The sequence below is a fragment of the Triturus cristatus genome, chromosome 6 (assembly GCF_964204655.1).
Source record: "Triturus cristatus chromosome 6, aTriCri1.1, whole genome shotgun sequence".
NCBI lineage: Eukaryota > Metazoa > Chordata > Amphibia > Caudata > Salamandridae > Triturus > Triturus cristatus.
The window spans coordinates 1,883,595,608-1,883,618,251 of NC_140589.1; positions in this window are offsets into that span (position 1 = coordinate 1,883,595,608).

Here is a 22,644-nt window from a genome sequence, read left to right on the forward strand (position 1 = left end):
TGTAGCAATTGCCTGTCAGAGCGGATGGTAGCAGTATTTGTCAGCTGGCAGCAGCCCCAGCGTTTGGATGGTCAGAAGGTTGAAGGCTACGGAGGACCGGCTGCACTTGGGCCCGGCAGAGAGCCTGAGGCAGCTATTTCTGCCTCTTCTTCTTCCAGGGCCACCAGCCACCAGTATTCCTGCTGGATATGGTCCAGCCTCTGCTGCCACAGACATGCCACTCCCTCCTGCCTGTTGGGTGGTACGGGAGGACTAGCAGTAGTAGCTATATTGAAAAAAACTAAAAGAAAAAAGACAAATTGTAAATAATGCTCTGTGCAAACAATTATTTGAAATTAGTTGGTAGCACAGTAGCACTACGTTTCTGGCCCCCTAGGGCCAGTGGAATTTGATGTAATTATAATTAAGAGAGTCACACGTCTAATTTTATGTTTTATCCCCACATTTCACATAAAAAGCGCTGCCTTTGAGGCAGAAAAGCATTAAAGACAAGGCAGAAAAACACTGGATTAAAAAAACAGTGATTTGATTTTTTTTCTTCTAAATACTTTTCAAGAAACTAAACAGACACTTTGAGTGGAAAAATGAATTACCTCTCGTTTTGTGAGCAAGGCATTATGTACTATGGAGTACAAGTGGTGTGTTGTGCTAAATTAATAAAGGCATGCTCATTGCTAGTCAGCATGTGGGTATTTTGCTACTGTCTACAGCTGAGGAAGCTGTAGTTGACAATAATCTGTTTTTAATTTCAAAGGCCCTGCTCTTAGTCTTTTCCAAATTCCTGAGTCTTTCTACCCTGACTCCAAAGAGGCACATGAATAATAAATAGGATACTATGTCACACAACTCACATATAAAATGCAGATATTATCCTGCCTGACCAAAGTAGATTTTTCGGGAATATTATGCACTTGACTGCAGGGAAAGAAACAGGCTGTATGGATTGTATTTGGCACATTCCTCACAGAACACCCCATACACCAAACGTGAAATCAAGTCCCACTTTACTAACTGCCCTGCCCACTTCAAGATATTATTATTTCCCAAAAATTCATTCACTGGGCACTAAGGAAAGAAAACTTGACTTACTCGTATTCTACTACAGGGTAGGGTAGAGGAATTATGTGGGTAAGGTAGAGCATTTTATATGGAATAGAGAGTTCACTGTCTCTACACTGATCATCGATTCTTCATGTTTGGCTTGTTAAGTCACTATGCTAGTTGACGGAAGTCGAAAGGGAAAAATCTGAACAGGGGTGAAATAAATTGGTTTTTTGGAAACCATGAAATATATTTGGAATCAATTCACATGGTTATAAACTTTAATGTGACACATGCCAAGAATTGATTTGTTTATTTTTTTGGTAGGCTGGGGCAGAAGAACTTAGAAAAGACTTAAGGAGTGACGTACTAAGTAGGCGAAGGAAAATACACCTTGTGTGTTTAGTTTGCAATGCATTGCAAACTTTGTAAATGCAACATTGACCTAAGGAGAAACACATTGCATAGCCAACACTGCAGTCACAAATTGAACCATACTGCACTTCGGTCATGGGTGGCAAAATGCCATGGGCAGGGAGGGGGTTGATGAATGATGATGGGTGGGATACATCTGCCTCAATTAACAATTACAGTGAGTCAAGAGAGTAGAACAAAAATGAAATGTCCCCCATTTTGAATCATGCTTTGATAAGCCTACATATAAAAGTAAGCAAAGTAGGTGAGCAGCATCTCCCTCTCCAAGAGAATAGTTGCCTTATTCATCCAAGCAATCCAAATATTAATTCATCCTTTCATTCTTCACAAACAACAACCTTTACTTTCTCTCATCCAGTCTTCGCCAAAATTTCCAATTCAATATATCTAACCTTTCTCCCAATCATCCTTTCTTTCACCCATCTATCCCGTTATCTACCGACGTACCCTTTCACCACCCACACTCTCACTTGTGTGCAATTTGCAACCATCCCTTCTTTTAACCTTCCCCTCTTTCCAGTTTCCCTCAAGCCATCAACGCTTCATATGTGAGCTTTTGCTGAGTTGCAGATAGAAGAAGCCATAACTGACCAGCTGCTTCAGCTGGTAAAGCAGGGGGGGGGGGGGGGTCACTGTCACAAGTTGTCGATGCCCTGGTTGCTAGTGAGTATAATAGCAATTGTCAAATAGCAAGCAATTATGTAGCTTACCTCTACCCATCTCTGTCACCTCATCTCTCCCAACTGACTCTTCTCCTGTAGTGGCACTTGAGCTGGCATCACTGGGAGTCTGTGTGGCTAGAATAAGCATTATACATATTTTAGATGGCAGATACTCCTCTTAATTTTTCCAATCAAAAAATCCAACTGCAATACATTACTACAGTTCAGTTAGCATTGCTGTGTCTTCTAACAAAAATATCACTCTGCACATTTGGTTGTCTCACTCATTAGACAAGCCAGGTAGTTAAGCCAACCAAAAAAAATCATAATAGAGGGGCAGATGATGATCATGATGACTCAGATTCATTGTAGCACAATGAAGGGGTGAAATAATAGTGCATGAAAGACATATGATGTCGGTTGGCAATGAAAATGGGACCTCAAAACTTCCAGCCATGACGCACTGTCATGGAAACTGCTGGTCTAATGTATAAATGAATTACATAGCATACAACATTTGGGGGGGTCCATGACCATGGCCACTCTCTAGTTAACTCAACTGTTAGAGTATTGGCATAAAAATAGCCTTCTTAACAAACACACATGGTGAATATTATTTATTATACTAATCTGCTTGGGCCTGCAATCCTCACGGTAGACAGTAGAGTACCAAAAATGTGTTCTTAGTCTCACAGGACCACAAGTTATATAGGAGGGAGGGGAAGATTATTACCAACAAAGCAGAAAAAAGTGTACTAGAGACTAGTACAGAACATAAAGATTCAGCTACCAAAAAAACAATCAATAAAGAAAAACAAATAATGCAGGGATGGGAGGAATGGGACAAAAATTGGATAGGGGAGTTGGAAAAAAAGGAGACAGTATAAAAAATAAACAAGGCAACATTTTATAGTTGCATAATGGGCAGAGGAAAAAAAGCTAATCCATTGTGCTTTACACAGTTGGGTTTGTATCCCGTCCTCATTGCTTCTTGAGAAGAAGACGGCAGGTAAGTGTGTCAAAGCAACTTTATTTCTTGCCTGCAACACCAGCCTCCAGGCAGCTACACCCTTCCTGGAAACCAGCACCAACATTCCAATATGCAGTGATTCCACCATAAGCCCACAACATTAGGTAAATTATATTGATAAATAATAGGACTTTCTGGGGTTAGCAGAGCCCTCGGTTGTGGCACTGGTGGTGAGCGCCTCCTACTGACCAACTACTTCCGGACCCTCTTTAACGTCCCTCTTCTTGCTCTTGAGTGCTGATGTAAGAAATGAAGAAGATAAAAAATAGATTTGTTATTCAATTGATCTTCACAAAATTAATATGACAATGAAACACAGTCACATACTTTTCTTTAAACAGCTCACCTATAGGACTGTTTTCGAGTCTATCAACTATCGATGAGTTGCATATACTAATCCTAAAATCCCTATTCCTCATTTTCTTAACCAATACTACGTTTGGAACTACTGCATTGTAGTGAATGATATGTAATTCTATTCTCATTTCTCAACCCCCTTGATGGACCAACTAAGTTTGCCTTTTTTGCAATGCATAGATGCATACTACACATCACTGTGAACTAGCTTGGGACTGTAGGAGCTACATAAACAAAGAGTGACCTGTATTATTATTAAGTGATATTACAGAATACAAAGTGCATTTACCGCGTATTTTTTGGTCCTGGTTATAGCTTATAATACTGGTACATAGTGGTATACAGCAATAATCACATTACTGAGACTCGGGCATTGGTGACATAGATAAATTAACAAGGTCACCATAACATATCCCTCACAGGGGGATGAAGCTGGAGTACGTTGGAATTACATATAAGAATTTGACAATCATGATAGTATTAGACTGCAAGGATAGTTTGCATGATATGTATACATAATAGTTCGCACTGCACACTGGCACAATGGGATTATAGCGGAAAACAATGTTAGAACATTCTATGCATAGTAGTGAATGAGGTAATGATCAGTCCCCCTATAGATATAGTTTGTTATATTGTAGTCAGATATATAGTACAATACCATGTTTATTTATTTATTTATTTCATTTATTTGCAGAGTTTTATATAGCGCTGGCTAGACCCGGAGGTATCAGAGCGCTTTACAGGAGGATCAGTGAGTTACAGGATTACCAAAATTACATCAATTACAGTTTCTGTTTAACAAGTATAGTTATAAGATAAAAACATGGGATTACAACATCACAAAAGTTCTTAGCACGTTGCATAGCCAAGAACAACACATCTTATGAAGAATGGAAGGTAGAGGGAGAAAGGTAAACAGGGGAAAGGAATGCAGATAAAATTAGGCAGATCAGAAGGGAGAAAGAACTTTGGGGTAGACAAAGCAGTCCGAGCAGTCAGAGTGAAAGACAAACGAAAACCATGAAGGAAACCGTTAAAAACAATGTCCGATGTCCGGCTGGGTAGGTGATGGCCGAGGGGGTGAACCAGAGATAAACTCCTCTGTAGCTGAATAAGACAGCTCCAACAGGCAACGGCAAATGGTTCTCGCGATCCACTAAATGCTAGCGCTCATTAGACCCAGAGGTTTCAGAGCTAAGAAAAACAAAGTGTAAGCAAGTTGGACAAAATCGGAGAGGGTCCAGGTATCCGCAACAGCCAAAGCCAGAATTTAAACCTGGGTTGTGTAAAGGTAGGGGTGGAGAGGGGTGCATCACCAAGTCCAATGAGAAGGGAGAGGTGTCATTGGCTCCGATGGGATTGGTGAAGGGCGCTGGTCGCTCCGGCAGCAACAGGCGTCATGGGGACAGTCAAAACCACAAAAAGGAGGACTATGTACGATCAAGTATGTTCAGAGAAGATCCCAGATCTCCACTGGGATGCTTGCTTGGCAGGTGCTCTGGTCATAGTGTTCGTTGTTGTTTCGAGACGGCGGTCATTTGCCCTCAGTTCTGCAGCGTTAGCCATCAGTTCTGGATCAGTTGTGATCTTAAGAATGAAATATGTTGTCTCTGTTCTTGAAGGAGAGGCACCTATTCGTTTAAGGCATATGCACAGATCTTTCACTGTGTTTTTGTTGGCCGGGGGTGGAGGCCTTTGGTCTGTAGAGCTCTCGGGCAGGATGTTCTATTTTGGTCCGGCCCACTAGAACCTGAGCAAGTAGGCTTTGCTGGCGTCTTGCACCCTGGGGCGCGCAACAATTGTGCTTCTTTTTTCTGAACTGCCAGACTTCCGAGATCAGAGCATGCCACGAGATCAACTGCTTTCCAAAGCAAGTCTCTCAAATTCTGATCCGCGGAGACGTACGACTTTCTCTTATTTTCTCTTCAAGGCAACTCAAATTCAATTTCCAGACCGCCGTCTGCTTGAGACTGGGAGGGGGCTCTCAATGGCTTTTGCCCTGCCTGCGAGTCTCCTTCTTAATCGTGATGTGCGCTCCTGTTATGCACCCGAGGTACTCCAGGGGCCTTTACCTTCAGGGACACCCCCTAGCAGCTCCGGCTTCCCAGACCGGCTTCTCTGTATTTGTATACATACATCAATAGCAATTATATAGAAATATACATTTGAACATACTTCCATCCTAATTGGGCATGCAAAAAACTGTGACTCATAGATAATTAATAGGTGCGTCAAACTTACGTATATAAGTTGGTATCTCGTATTACATACTCCAATAAATGGGACCGATGGAAAGACTACTGAGAACCACGTGTGTGTCAGGCCTGCATGTATAGGGGAGGAAATATGTTGTTGCTTACTACCCCAAACTCATGGAAAGTGCAGTCGCTTGGATCTAGAAAGTTAGTTAAGGCTGAAAAATTCAAGCCATTCTTCCAGACTTTGCAGCCCCTTTCTGATTGAGTCACATTTTTCAATCCAGTTGCATTTCAATGATTGTAGGATGAATGAAACAGTGCACCCTCTGGGAGGTATTTTTGCCTTTTCGATGACCTGCCAGCGTATCTTATCTGCAGTGTGCGAATAGGCCTTGAAATGTTGCACCAGGGGAGCTTTTCCACTAGACATCGTATACGGTTACGGTGCTGGCCAGTCCGAATCTTGACTGGTTGTGTGGTTTGCCCCATGTAAATGAGATCGCAAGGGCACTAGATACAATAGATAACATTTGTTGTGGCACAGTTCGTAAGGTCACATAGCGTTCATTTTAAATCATCATCAGTCTTTCGTGTTGAATGTGTATTGGCAGGCTATACAGCCTCCACATTTGAAGTGTCCAGTGACTGGTGGTAATGACCAAATTTCATTGATAGTTGGTTTTAATGTCAAAATGCCGGTATCAGAGTGCACCAAATGATCCCTAATGTTTTTGCCTTTCTTATAGGAGAACATCGGTATCTTCTGAGAGGTGTTGATTCTGTTTTAAGTGTAAGCCAGTGTCTTTTAATGATTTTCACGACTTGTGTACTCAGAGGGCAGAAAGTGGTCACACATACATTTCTGTTGCTCTGTGTTTTGGGTCTGCTCATTAGTATTTCTTCACAAGGGCTGTGCCAGGTCCTCTTCATGGATGGTTTTACAAGGCATTGCAGTATCCTCTATACCGTAGTTTATTGCACAAGATATTAGCCTCTTTAAAGAAATCTTCTTTTTCGGTGCAGTTCCTCCGCATTCTTAGGAACTGCCCATAAGGTAGTCCATCCTTCAGGGCTCTGGGGTGGAAACTTTTGTACTGTAACAGAGTATTTCATTCAGTCGGTTTCCGGTTGAGACTAACAATCAGTGGATTACTTTCATTGAGTATTTGCAAATTCTGGACTGGGACCATCTCTCTGTCTGCACTGTAGGAAAGGTCAGTGCCGGCTGGCAATTATGGAGATAAGAGATGAACGTTTTCACTCTGGCTTAAGTCCCAACCCATATTAAAAAGATATTGTCAACGTAGCGCTTCCAGCACTTGATGTTACTGTAGAATGGGTTGTTCACAGTTGTAATGAACTTATTCTCCAGGTCACCGACATGTAAATTCCCTAGGTTTGGAGGGAATTGCTCCCATGGATGTTCCAGAACATTGTTGATAGTATTTGGTGTTAAATCTGAAGCAGTTCATGGATAAGACCATCTCCAGCAGGTCTGTGGTGAATTCACATGGTACGGGCACGGGTGCTGGGTGTGTGTCCAAAACTGCCTTTATTACATCAATGCTCTCTCTCTGCAGAATTTTCATCTACAGGGATTCTATATCCAATGTCATGAGTATCTCTCCCTGAGGATCGTACTCCCTCCCTTCCTTCGATTAAGTTAATCATATATGTGCTGTCACACATATAGGTTAGTAGGAGAGGGACATAATCCTTAATGAAGCTGTTAATATAGTGTCCCAATGGTTCCAAAACTGAACCACAACCTGATAGTATGGGTCTACCTGGAGGATTCACTTTGTCCTTGTGTACTTTAGATAGCGTATAAAGCACAAGAGTCCTAGGATTCTTCTGGTTGAAGAAATCAAACTCAAATTTCATGATGAAACCTTCCTCCAGTCCATAGTTTTTACTTTCTGTATTTGCTTTTGGATACCCATCAGAGGATTACGTGGAAGTTCTTTATAGTGGTGGTTGATACCCAGTTGTGTTGCTATTTCAGCTACATAAGTTGTTCTGTCCTGAATGACAATACCACCACCTTTATCTGCTAGCGTGATGATAATTGAATGCTCTTTTTTAAGGTCCATCAGTGCTTTTCTCTCCAGTTGTAAAATATTGTATGGGATAAACACCTTCTTGGATTTCAATTTATGAATGTCTTCAAGTACAGCCTTCTCGAAGGCCAGAGTTAATTTGATGGCATGCCAACATGGCACGGAGTATTATTGGTATTGTCATCATGAAGAACTAAAATGTATGTTGAGAAACCTGGATGACCCTACTTGGCTTCTGACAATCAGCTGTGCCGAGTACATGTGACATGACCTGCTTGAGAGAAGCAAACTCAAACATTATGGATATCAATTTGAAGACATGAGGAGAACTTTGCTCTTTGGACCTGCTAATGTTTGTAGATATTTTAACCACAGGCTTCAAGTTATCCTGGCTTGCATCTGCAACAAACCAAAACCTCCTCCTATTGAAGTAACTGATTTCTTTTGGCATAAAGAGTGCCAAGCTAGGAGTGCTCCACATAATCACATGCTGCTATGGATAGGAGATGCACTGAAATTTGGAACAGACAGTGATAAGTCTGTACTCTCTGACATAGAACAGTGTGTAGAATGCCCAATCCCAAAAGACAGTGGTGAAAAAGTTCTGAGTCACCAAGTTCTGTGCTTTCAATCAAATGGATGTGGGAAATACTGCCATCACAAATACAGATACAGAGGAACACTTAACACAATATGTCGATTTGGAGCCCCACAACCTGTCCCTTCCCAAGGAAAAGTGAACAGCATTTTGTCTGCAGTCAGACATATACTGACCCGAAAATCACTGAAAAAAAGCATACAACCTCAGACGAACAGAGGCCTTCAAGTATAGTTATGACTATAACCCAGTGATTCTCAAAATGTGGATTTTCATGTATTACAAAATCAGTGGAGACAGAGATGAAGGAAATGTGGGAGGAGTTTCCAGCAGAAAAGACTCTTACCAAAACGTTGTATAGCTTCAGCCTAAAAATGCTTTCCCATAGACAGATAGGGTCCTATGAGTGCTATGGTTAATGGTTGATGGTTAAGAGTGCTATGATAGGTTGAGCTTGACCAGTTTTTTCTCAAAGTCAAAGGGGATTGTTTGGGTAAGTATAAGCCTAGCAAGTACACAAAATAGAGTGTTGAACTCTTTCCAAGAAATTCAGTATGGGGCAGAGTTTGGCCCATAAATTACAGACATTGTGAAATAAAATATGTTGGGCACATACTATCCAAGAAGGAGTCCACATCTAGAATCCATGTGTCTTTATGAAGTACTTCATCACTACAAATGTAGAAGCAATATAACAGAAAACATAGAAGAAGGGAAAAATGCAGTAGTTGGCTATTATGGTTGTTTGGTCAGACACGCAAAAAGAAATGTAATTAACCACTGAAAACTTAGTTGTCAAACTCCAGAAAAAAGTTAGTATTTCTATTTGCCACTTCTACAAATATTCATGGTTTGTCGTGCCGAATCAGAATTAATATTTGGAGACTTTGACTGCTCCGAAGATAATTTCAATGATGTGAAAGACAGTATTCAGTGTTCAGTCTTTCCAAACTATTTGTAAATGTCAAGCGATGATATTGAATAGAAAGAAACCATTGCTGGTAAGAAAGCTAAGGAGAGTTCACAAAGCAGCCAAACGTGTGTACCACTGAGTCAATATCCTCTTGGACAACCAATTCTTGAAAATTAAGCTGCAATGAATCAGATGGAAATTTTAATGGGACAAGCATGACAGGAAAGTGTTGATTTTGAACAGAAAGAAATGTACATTGAGATAAAAGAGCATAGATTTCTCCACGAGAAAAAAGAATGTAAATGCTTATCATTTAAGCGAATACTATTATACATCAGTGGTGAAGCTGGCACTGGGAAGAGCTTTTCAAATCAAGTTCTCACCACTTACCTACAGAGGACTACAGAATCAAATTTATCATGTATAGTAACAGCATTAATGACATTAAAGGAATTACTTTACATCAACTACTTATGCTACCTGTTAAACATGACAATAAACTGAAATACCAGAAGTACCTGGTGAAGATTTTCATGAACTCTCAAGATTACTGAAGTAATTAAAGCTTTTAATCATCGAGGAGGTGAGCATTGTCTCAACTCAATGCTTGACTTCGTATGCTTGGAATTGCCACAGATTTTTCAAACATGTTAGGCCATGCTGTTTGGAGGAAAGCATTTAATTGTCTTCAACTTACCCCATCAAAGGACTAGCCTGTTTTGAAGACAATTCTCCTCATTGAAATTCAGAATTCTTTGGATGGTATTGTCAACGTAAGCATTTGGCTAAACTTCCAGTACACGGAACTACTTAAAATATGCTTCAACCATCTGACGTGGAATACGGAAATATTCTGAAAGACATTAGTGTAGGAGTTGTGACAAAGGAAGGGAAACGTTCCTTAGAAAGTTGTCTTATCAAGAAACTATTTTCGTCTAACAACATATCAGCACAGCTAATGTTCAATTTCATTAAAGAAAGGAAAACCGTAGTCTGTTTAATGCCTACACCTCAGGAGTGCTTCAATTTTAATGAAGAAAGACTAACTTTTGGAAGTTACAGAAATCAATTAAAATGAACACCAGGGGGTGACAGTACGTTTAAATGGAAAACTAAAAATAACATTGGATTTATTGGAGAAATCTGTATCCAGGACTGCAGGATTAGAAAAGTGTTTACGCGAATGCAAAAACTTTGGTTCACAATTTAAATGTTGAGAAAGAATTAGTAAATGGTTCAATGAGTAAAGTGATTGATTTAATTACTTTTTACCAAATAGAGATGAGGTTGAATACCTAGTCATAAAATCTGATTAGATTGAGGGCGTGAAGCAAATTGGCTGATGTGTTTTACTTTTTTGCTTATAACTGGCTTATATGTCCAGCAGCAGCATTTCCTACTCTCTCTAATGTATGATATACCTATCCATAAAGCACAAGGTTCAAGTGTAGAAACAGCTTTTATTAATATTTGTAATACTGTATTTAAAGAAGGTATGTCATACGTAGCATTGTCATGAATTAGAACATTGCCCTGTTTGTTTTTGATAACAGGAAAGTTAGTGCCGATGCAAGGTGTGTCAGAGAGTACAATCAGTTAAGAAGTGTATACGCTCTTCATTTATGACAGTTTCCTATTTATGAAAAATGGCTAATCTGTGTAAAGCAGAAGCTTTTGAAAGAATCTATGGATGTTGTTGCAAAGAAGGAAAAGAAGGAGAACAAGGAAGGTGTGATGAAGAAAAAACTGGAGAATGAGGGAGGTATTGTAGGCTACCAGTTATCAAATCCTATTCGTTTCAACAGCTATGCTATTTTTGTTCTTAATGTTCTCTTTCATTTACCACATCTCATAAATGCAATTCAACAGAAATTACAGAAGAGATTATGTTCTAGACTGTGTGGTTGGCTGCAACGTTTGCATAGTGAAAGACTGTAATATATTGTGCTTCAGTCATCCATGATCTAGTAGATATATGTAGTGGATCAGTAATATTTACTTGCAACAGTCAACAAGATGCACAGGAATTTAAAATAGCCATGCTTGGAGTACAAGAAGAAAAAACAGAAAATATAGACATCTTATTTGAACTGAGTCACACATGGAACCATGACTGTGAAGATTGTTTTTTTAAGTCTACCACCATAATTCTGAACAATTTCTGTACTTAACACTTCCAGATTCCCAAAATGTATCTTTTGACAGATTGATCAAAAAGAATAACCAAAATATGACCTACCCAAATTGTACATTGGAAGTTATATTTACATTGCATATATGAAGTAGTGGAAAACACCTTATATTAAGGCTATAAGGAGGCAGAGCAGATGGATCTAAATTTGAAACAGAAATTACTAACTTCAAAGCTGGACAAATATACGTTTCTGGCAAAACATATACTTCTTTTTCTATCAACTTTCGTGAAGGAGTTAATATAACATCTGGACACTATACTGTCTATTTAAAGAGTAAAACCCTATGGATGTAATGTAATGACAGCAACCTTAATTTCAAGCAAAAACTGCATTTTAAGCTACACATTCTTACCTTTTCTTTCTTCAACCAAAGTTCTAAGGAGGATTACTTTTTAAATAGTGGTATAGGGTAGTTGTTGTACTTGGATAGTCAGTGTTTAAGACATCAGTCGGCCTACCAGGGGTGATGTTTTCAAAATGGTCTCCAATATTCCAGTGTGCTTCATATCTATTAGTAGTCTTGTACCACTTCTAATATTATTATAGTTATTTTTAGAAATGTTTGTCAAGATTAGTGTAGTAATTATAAGTAAAAGAATTCAATAAATAATTGTGTTGAGTTCAATGCATAGTGTCACTTATTTGTAGTCAGATGCTGTGCAGTTTTTTTTTTGCACAATCCATAGCATTGTTTTTCCCCACTTTTCAAGAACGATTCTTTATTCAATCAAAACATATTGTTTAGCTAATTAAAATCATAACAATTATTTATCATAATACAGCAGAACAGATGATAAAATGATTCTTCATACAGTACATCATTTATGGTGTCCAAGTATGAAACCTGAGACCAGTCAAAAAAGAAAAATGAAGTGTTTACTAAAATGTGATATGCTATTATAGCATAAGCAATGTGTACTGCTTTGTTTCTGGAATTTTGTAACTATAATGCTAACTTATCTTTATAGTCTTTTTCTTTTTCAACAGTGGCTGGAGTCACATGTCTTTAAATGTGTCAACATACTGGTAGAGCTACACAAATATTTCTAAGACGTACCCCTGAAGAGGGTCTTGATGCTTAAAGAGCACTTCACATGCTGTGCCGCCACTTTCCTTTGCCTGGAGGGGCTGATGAAAAGTTTCAATATAGTTGATTATCACTTTGCTGGGGGTTGCTTCATAATAAATCCACTATCTTACTAAAAACACATTTGTTTTTTTAATACATACAGTTGAACACACTGCAAGAAATAGATGCAGTGGTACAGAGTAAATACAGTGGTGTAACGTGCAGTGGTGTAGCACAGAATGCAGTGGTAAAGAGTAGAGTGCAGTTTCATAGAGTGCAAGGGCATACAGTAGAGTGGCAAACAGTAGAGTGGCGTTCAGTAGAGTGGCAAAGAGTGGGGTGGCTGAGAGTGGATTGTCACAGAGAGGAGTAGAATAAAGTAAAGTTGCCTAGAGTTCAGTGGCATTGCATAGAATAGTGCAGAGGGGAGTATCACAAAGTAGAATAATGTATAATGGAGTGGTGTACAGATAAGTGGCTCTGGGCCCGATTCACAAAAGTAATCTGAGACACAACCCTAACTTTATGACTTTAGATATTCACAAAAGGCATTTAGGAGTAGAAAAGTTAGGATTTTGTCTTAAGTTTGTCTTAAGTTTTTGTCTTAAGACAAAATCCTAACAGAAGTCTTAAGTCTGTTTTTGTTTTAAATAACCCAGTTTCCTGGTGACATAGGTAGGACTGCTTAAATAGAGTGAATTGCCGTAATCTGAGCACAAGAGTATTAGGATTTGTACCACTATTCTCCAGGGAACCATTTGAGCATCTTTCTGACCAAAGCATGTCTCTGCCACTTTCTTGACCTGAGAGGTCATGGTGAGATCTTTGTAAAAAAAACAACTCTAAGCTTTTTACTTCTGATTTAGGGGAAGGGTGGTCACCCAGGTATGCAGGCCACAGGAGATGGTACTAGAGATATGGGTTGTCCTCAACATCCAGGACCTCTGTCTTATCGCCATTTAGCTTAAGGCAGCTAGTTGCCATCCAGTTGTTTACTTGTTTCATGCAGGTAGAGAGTTTCTCCGCCTTCAGCTGATATTTGGTGCTAGAGAAATGACACTCAGTGTGTCATCCGCATATGAACCCCATATTGAAGCCAGCTAAACAGATCATACAGGCTAACTGATGCACACACACACACATTAAATAATTTGTGGCTTAGGGATGAGCCATTGGGCACTCCACATTTGAGCTGTTGGACTTCCAACAAACAGGATCCTTCCCTAACCTCGAAATGTTTGTTGTCAAGAAATAAGATCCACCATTTCGATGTCTTGCCGATGATGCCTAGTGCCTTCAACCAATGTTGGAGAATAGAATTGGAGAAGGTGTCAAAAGCTGCTTTCAGCTCAAGAAGAAAGACATTTCTTTGTCTAAGGTTCTCTTGAGGTCATCCATGGCCAGTAAGAGAGCCGTCTCAGTACTACATCCAGTTCTGAAGCAGATTTGTGTCTGGTGCAGGTGGTAATGGGTTTCCAGATAATTGGTCAGCTAAACATTGATCTTGCTGACACTTGGAAGCAGTGATATTGGTCTATAATTCTCTGCCTTGTTGGAATCTAAGGAAGGCTTTTTCAACAGTGGACCAATGATCAAGTTCTTCCAGAGGTCAAGGGCTGTTCCACTTTCCAGAGATAAGCTGTGCCCAATTGTCTACGCTAATAGTAAGACATTCTTCCTTTCAGAAAGATATCTATAGGAGCGGGGTCCAAGGGGGTGCCAGACTTAACGGTATTCAATGCTTCCCAGATAGCATTAATGCATAAACCACGCAAGGCCACAAGGCCTTGTGTGGCTTGATAAATCAAATGTGTGAGTTTTGTCTCTCTTGCACCATGCTTGCACCCCATTGCATGGTGCAAGAGTGATGTACCTCTTTTACAAATATTCCCCCATTCTTCACTACTCTTCTGGACCTGTGGATACACTGCCAGGAAGAAGTATGGTTGTGCTGCTGAAAGTACTGACACTTTGCTGGACTGCTAGCCTGAAGAAGCTAATGCCCATGATGCTGGCCTGCTGCCTTCTTCCCTCTTGGCTGGAGAGGAAGAACTGTACCAGCAGCATGTCTTGAACCCAGGACGCCAGAGTGACTCTGTGACGGTGCTGGACAGGCCGAACGAAAGGACATTACAGAGTGGTGGACACACATCCCGTTTTCACCCCCTCTTATCCCCTCACAGCAGAACGAGTGGTGGCCAGAACCCGTAAATATGAGAAGTAGCTGGGAAGAAGCGGAGCCCTTTAAGTGGAGGCCGGACGGCTCAAGAGACACACCCCCGAGTGACGCAGGGACATCAAAAGGCGTACGATTCCAAGAACCGACGGACGGCGTTTCCTGGAGGAGTGGAGTATACGAGCGGAACAGAGGTGAATCGAGTGGAGCGGAAGAGCGGAACAGAAGAGGAGTGAGCGGAGGAGACGAGCGGGAGGCACCGGAAGAGAGCGAGGAGTACGGAGGAGAAGGACGAGAGAAAAGTGACCGTCGGCCCGGAGGTCCAGGACACCGCGAAGCGCCCAGCCACGTTCCCAGGGGAGGAGCGTGGCTAGGACAGGTACGGAACCGGGTAGCGGGGTGGATCGCGAGAGGGGAAAAGCAGCCGCCATAAACTGTGTAAAGAGTCGTGGATAATCCCCTGTTTCCCTACCCTCTTGATTACAAATGCACTATACCTCACGAAGTATAGATGGTCACGAGCACTTCTTAGGGTGTATCCTCACTCCCCGTTCCCGGTCACAGGTAGATAAAAATAGGGAAAATTTTCCTGATACTTGTCCTCTTTGTCTCTTCCCTTCTGGGCCGGAGCAACCTGGGAAGAACCGAGTTACCATCCCTCCCCACGAAGATTCCCAAGAAGTAAAGAACCCGGATCCCAGCCATCCTGGAAGATCACCACCCTAGAGGAACAACGGATCCCGCAGTGTGGCCCCGAGAAAGACTGACAAGTCGATTAAGGAAACGTTATATATCAATAAAACCCCGGTTACAACGTATACGTGTCCCGTCTGTCCCTGACCCACCGCCACAACCGGTGTCAGAAGTGGGATCAACAGCAGACTCCGTCGGCAACGAGATGGAGGCCCTAATACAGCATTTGATTCAGGGACAGGAAAAACTAGAATGGGCGGTGGAACGGCAAATGACGTCCGCACAAGCCGATAGGGAGTCCTTTCAAAACACCATGACGGCTCAGTTAGCTGCTCTTCAAAAGACCTCCACAGACTCAGCAATGCCGGTACCGGCTGTGCGTCATGTGTCTCACCCTACCGGCCTGGCCTTGCAGAAGTACATAACGGGAGAAGATCCGGATGCCTTCCTGACCAATTTCGAAAGGGCTGCAAGGGCCTGTGGTTGGCCCGAAGAGAAGTGGCCCTTCTTTTTAGCCCCCCTACTATCGGCCAAAGCCCAGGCAGCTTATCAGTTAGCCAATCCATCCGGGGTCACTCCCTACTCCGTTATTAAATAGTCCTGCTAGAACACCTCAGCCTCAACGCAGAGGCCTACCGAGTTCGTTTCCGCAAAGAGAGAGGAGCGGTAGGGGAAAACCCTAAGACTCTATTTTTTCGCCTGAAAATGGCTGCCGATAAGTGGCTTAAGCCAGAAAGCAGTACCAAGGAAGAAATCATGAACCGCATCTATCTGGAACAGTTCATGGAAGCGGTGCCCTACGGAACCCAAAGATGGTTAAAGCAGCATCCGAACCTGTCAGTGGCCCAAACGATAGAGATGGCGACACAGTACGGGAGAGCTCAACCACGGTATGGGGCCGGAGACTATGACAAAGCAGAAAAAAGGGCCCCTTTGGTGCGGACAGAGAAGAAGGGCAAGGTACTCCCTGAAGTTGTACGGGCAAAACCGATACGTATGGATGTCACCCCCCTCAAAGGACCACAATGCTACGACTGTGGGGAATGGGGACATATAGCCCGCCTGTGCCCACGGAAAAGGAGTGAAGAACCCATGGACATCGGTTATCTAGCAAAGACTGTCTTATATTCGGTGGAATTGGGTTCCTCCTACTACGTGCACGTAAGGATGAATGGGGCTTTAGTCAAAGCACTGTTGGATTTCGGATGTAGACAGTTTGTAGTGAGAAAGAACCTCGTAAGGCCACCCCAATACCTCGCAGAACAGGTGGTTCACATCTGATGTATACATGGGGACGTAAGGCCATACCCCCTTGCCGTGGTCCCCATAACTCCCCGCAACCACCCCACTCAACAAGTCCGAGTAGGAGTAGTGGATACGCTCCCCGAGGAAGTGATATTAGGGGTAGACAATCCGAGTTTTTTAGCACTCTTTAGGGAGGAATTAAAAGAATCCCGGCCCGGTAGGGAGGTACCTGCTAGTGCTTTAGTCAGCCCTGAGCCTTGGGTTTTAGACCGCAGCTTTCGGTTTGCCCAAACCAATGATAGAACCCTGTTCAATTCCTGGGAACAAGCCCATCAGAACCAGACCCAAAGGGAGGGGGGATACCCCAGATTCAGGATCCAGAATGACCTGCTATACCGTGAAAGCGGCAAAGGAGAACCTCTGCAGTTGTTGGTCCCTCAACCCTTCCGAGAGCAGGTCATGTTTTTCTCTCATACCCACCTCACCGCAGGACATGCCGGAAAGGAGAAAACCTCACAGAGTATATTGAGATGTTTCTATTGGCCAGGGATCTATAAAGACATAGAAAGCTTTTGTAAAACCTGTGAGACGTGTCAAAAGAAAAACCCCTACAGACCTCCTCCAGCCCCTTTACACCCCATGCCTATCATAGGGGTACCTTTTGAAAGGATAGGGATGGACCTGATAGGGCCCCTACCCCGGACCAGCAAAGGACACCTACAATCCTACATGCCCTAGTGATAGTTGACTACGCCACCCGCTTCATAGAGGCATTCCCGCTCCGGAACCCGAACACCAAAACCCTGGCGGAAAAACGAATCGAATTATTTTCACGCGTAGGTTTCCCCAAAGAGGTCGTAACCGACCAAGGAACTCCCTTTATGTCGCGGTTAATGAAAGAAGTCTGTAGTGTCTTAGACATCAAACAACTACGTACGTCGGTCTACCATCCTCAGACAGACGGACTTGTCGAAAGGTACAATAGAACACTAAAAAGCACCTTGAAGAAAATGTTAACGGTGGAAGGTCGAGAATGGGACCGACTACTCCCCCTGGCGTTATATGTGCTCCGTTCCCAAGTACAGAGCAGCTTGGGGTGCTCCTCCTTTGAGTTATTATACGGGAGACAACCCAGATCGCTCCTGGAGATGACGAAAGACGCATGGGAAACCGAAGATCGCCAGGACCACTGCAGTCTTCTTGAATATACGACGCAATTAAAATCCAAAATCAGCAAGTTAAGAGACCTCGCTTATTCGAGTCTGGAAAGAAGCCAATTACGACAAAAAAAACAGTACGATAAAGGTACGAAGTTGAGACGACTACAGCCCGGGGATTGGGCACTAGTACTTCTTCCCTCCTCCACTAGTTAATTCCGGAGCGAATGGCAAGGTCCGTTCCAAGTGCGGGAAGCGATAGGGGATACGACCTACAAACTACAGATGACGCCAGGAAAGGCGCAATGCTACCATATCAATGTGCTAAAAAAGTGGCTAGGGCCGGCTCCAAAAGCGGCCCACTTATTGATTCCCAGCGGGGAAACCCCAACCACCTCGATAGACGACTTAGTGGTGAACCCCGAGCTCACAGAAACCCAGAGACAAGAACTACAGGAGGTGTTAACACCCTTTGGTCCCATATTCTCAGACTTACCCGGCCGGACCCGTCTGGTGGAACATGGGATCCAGACCGCGCCTGGCAAGATTGTCCGACAAAAACCCACCGTATACCTGCAGCCCGGAGAGAGGCGATTCAGCGAGAAGTCGAAGACATGTTGCGATTAGGAGTGATCCAACCATCAACAAGCGAATGGAGGTCCCCGATAGTGATGATACCGAAGCCGGATGGGTCTACGCGCTTCTGCATGGACTTCAGAGCATTGAATGATATCTCCACCTTTGATGCCTACCCGATCCCCAGGGTGGATGAACTAATAGAGAAGATCAGAGATTCCTGTTACATCACCACTTTCGACCTAACAAAAGGTTACTGGCAAGTGCCCTTAAGAGACGTGGACCAGAAGAAAACGGCCTTCTCCACTGATCAAGGGTTGTTCGAGTTCACCGTTCTACCCTTCGGACTCCATGGCGCTCCGGCTACGTTTTAACGTTTGATGAACACCGTCCTACAGCCATATGCCTCATTTAGCTCGGCATACCTGGATGACATTGTCGTGTACAGCCCCTCGTGGAAGGAGCACTTACAACATCTGGCAGTTATCCTCAATGCCCTTCGACGCGCCGGCCTACACATAAGCGCAAAAAACTCCAAAGCGGCATTTTTTAGGATTAAATACCTAGGGTACGTCTTGGGAGATGGGGTCATAGCACCACAGACAGAGAAGATTAAAGCCATAGACGAGACACCTTTCCCTACTACCAAAAAACAGCTAAGGGGGTTCTTGGGTCTCATTGGATATTACAGGAGGTTTATACCTCAATTTGCGGAAGTAGCCTCCCCCTTAACCGACCTCCTCCGCAAAGAGAGCTCTACATGCAGGTTAAGAACCCCCTCGGAGGAGGCCGTACAAGCATTCAGGAAACTGAAAACAATGATCACCACACATCCAGTATTGATCTCTCCCGATTTTGGTAAACCGTTCATGGTCGCCACGGATGCCTCAAACACCGGGATAGGGGCGGTGTTGTCCCAGGTGGGGGTGGATGGATTCGAACATCCCATTCTGTATGTAAGTAGGAAGCTGTTTCCTAGGGAGGCCAAATATCCTACCATAGAGCGAGAGTGCCTGGCTATTAAATGGGCAGTAGAAAAGCTTAGGTACTACCTCGAAGGCAAGCCCTTTACGTTATACACCGATCACGCTCCCCTAAAGTGGATGTATAAAAACAAAGGGCAGAATCCCCGGGTCCTTAGGTGGTTTTTATCCCTACAACCCTTCACTTTTGAGGTGCAGCGCAGAAAGGGGAGCGAGAACAGTAACGCAGACTTTTTATCAAGGTCCTTTCCTCTCCTCGATCGAGAGCAGCCAAGGGGGGAGGAGTGTGACGGTGCAGGACAGGCCGAACGAAAGGACATTACAGAGTGGTGGACACACATCCCGTTTTCACCCCCTCTTATCCCCTCACAGCAGAACGAGTGGTGGCCAGAACCCGTAAATACGAGAAGTAGCTGGGAAGAAGCGGAGCCCTTTAAGTGGAGGCCGGACGGCTCAAGAGACACACCCCCGAGTGACGCAGGGACGTCAAAAGGCGGACGATTCCAAGAACCGACGGACGGCGTTTCCTGGAGGAGTGGAGTATACGAGCGGAGCAGAGGTGAATCGAGTGGAGCGGAAGAGCGGAACAGAAGAGGAGTGAGCGGAGGAGACGAGCGGGAGGCACCGGAAGAGAGTGAGGAGTACGGAGGAGAAGGACGAGAGAAAAGCGACCGTCGGCCCGGAGGTCCAGGACACCGCGAAGCGCCCAGCCACGTTCCCAGGGGAGGAGCGTGGCTAGGACAGGTACGGAACCGGGTAGCGGGGTGGATCGCGAGAGGGGAAAAGCAGCCGCCATAAACTGTGTAAAGAGTCGTGGATAATCCCCTGTTTCCCTACCCTCTTGATTACAGATGCACTATACCTCACGAAGTATAGATGGTCACGAGCACTTCTTAGGGTGTATCCTCACTCCCCGGTCCCGGTCACAGGTAGATAAAAATAGGGAAAAGTTTTCTGATACTTGTCCTCTTTGTCTCTTCCCTTCTGGACCGGAGCAACCTGGGAAGAACCGAGTTACCATCCCTCCCCACGAAGCTTCCCAAGAAGTAAAGAACCCGGATCCCAGCCATCCTGGAAGATCACCACCCGAGAGGAACAACGGATCCCGCAGTGTGGCCCCGAGAAAGACTGACAAGTCGATTAAGGAAACGTTATATATCAATAAAACCCCGGTTACAACGTATACGTGTCCCATCTGTCCCTGACCCACCGCCACAGACTCAAAGGGCAATTCTGCTGGCCTCCTGATCTGAGCCTCAGGGAAATAAATGCTTCATCAACACCTCCTTTACCTATCTTTTGTTTGCTCCTGATCCACAAGTGCTGCCACTCAGGTCCTGGACCTTTGGTATGGCTCTTGAGCCCTTGAAATCAAGCTTTCAGACTCTGCAGAACCACAACTGAATCCAACACCAGAACCACATCACTTGCAAAGAAAATCAGTGTGAGCTGCTGCCAGACCGACTCTTCACACAGTAAGCATCAATTGCTGTAGCAGACCACCAATGCAAGGCTCCAACCAATCAATTCAAGTTGCCCGACCTGCTCCATGTGTCACACTGACCACCAGTGACACTCTCCTTGATCCCTGCAGCCCTCTCCAATGCGAATGGGGCTCTTTGCACAAACCTTGAGAAGATAAACCTTCAGCTGGACTAATCTGGTACTGTATCGGACACACACTCCATCGCGATCAACCTGAGCTTTTGACCCAATCCAGTGAGATTGGATAGCAGAAATTTGTGCTTTATGCTTTTAGGTGCTATTTTTCGTTTATTCTTTAAAATCTCAAAACTCTGTTCTATTTCCTATTTATAAATATTAAATTACACTCGTTTATTTCTCACCTGATGTGGAATCTTTTTGTGTGGTATTTTACTGTTTGAAATGTTGCACAAATACTTTACACATTGCCTCTAAGTTAAGCCTGACTGCTCTGTGCCAAGTTACCAGAGAGTGAGCACAGATTAATTTGGGGTTTGAAGGTGCCTTACCCTGACTAGTATTGTTGCTGCTACTTGACCAGGCCTCATACCCGAGTCAACCAGTAACCCAATTTCTACCAACAGTTATTATTTTGAGCTAGTTAATATATAGTTTTAAAATCTGTTGGCTGATTTAAAAAACAAACAGATACTATATTGAATAAAACAGGTTGGATTGGGGCAGAAAATAGGCTGGGGCACCAAAATAAAAGTGGCCCTCCCTAGTGAATTAGGTAGCTAAAAAAGTGCCCCATTTTTGGATTTTGGACAGTTTTGAACCCGCTGTGTAAGCAGTGTTGGAAATCATAGAAAACTGCACAGATTTAAAGTTGCTGCAGAGAATGCTTGAGTCAACACCAGGGAGAGAATAAACAACCAAATACCAACCGCACCCACTGCGCTGTCAGACCAGCCTATCAGGCACTGCTTGTTTGCTCAATAGGCCAGCCCAACCCTGGAATTGAATAAGGGTTCAGAAAAGCCAAGACATTTGATACAAACCATTGGCAATGGGTCCACAGAGGAAAAGCAGAAACTGTCTGTGAACATACACCTTTTGTCGGTGGAGAAACAATTTTCCTCATGGAGAAAGCTCTACATTCACAAACCCATGGGGAGATCAATTCCCCTTCCCATCCTAGAAGGGGATTTACTGAGCCTTTGGATGTGGTCAATCTTCCAACCACTTCTAGGGTGGGAAGACGTCTGAGAGGAGTCTGGGAATTTACTACTGTGGATTTCTCTACGCTCAAAGCGGAGAAGTAGACATTAGTATTTATACTTATATACACCAGCAATTTTTTTGTGAAATCCTACAGGCCAAAAATACCATTGCAACGTCTTTTTCAAGTATCCAAAAGCTGTTTTGTATACCTGTTATATTAAACAATTCTATCATAGAGAGGCAAATAAGTGCCTTCTACTTGCCTCACAACATCTGAACGAGAGTGTTCTGATAGCTGCACATCTATTTCTTCTGAATGTTATGTACAGAGTTTGTCAAGAATTGGTCTTTTAAAGAAAAATGTTAACCTTTGAAAGTGGAAGAAACATTACTAACAGCACAGTTACAGAGAAGAGAGATCAAAGTATATCCTATATTTCCCAGACAAATTCATTGGGGCTTCCACTACGCCTCAGCTCTCATAAATGTCACTCACAGAAAATATGCAAATTCTACATTCTTGAAAATGGTAAAATTGAAAAAGAAAATCACAAAATATAATTTGTGTAATTAATTGCTCAAGTGGAGAAGAAGACTGCCCAGC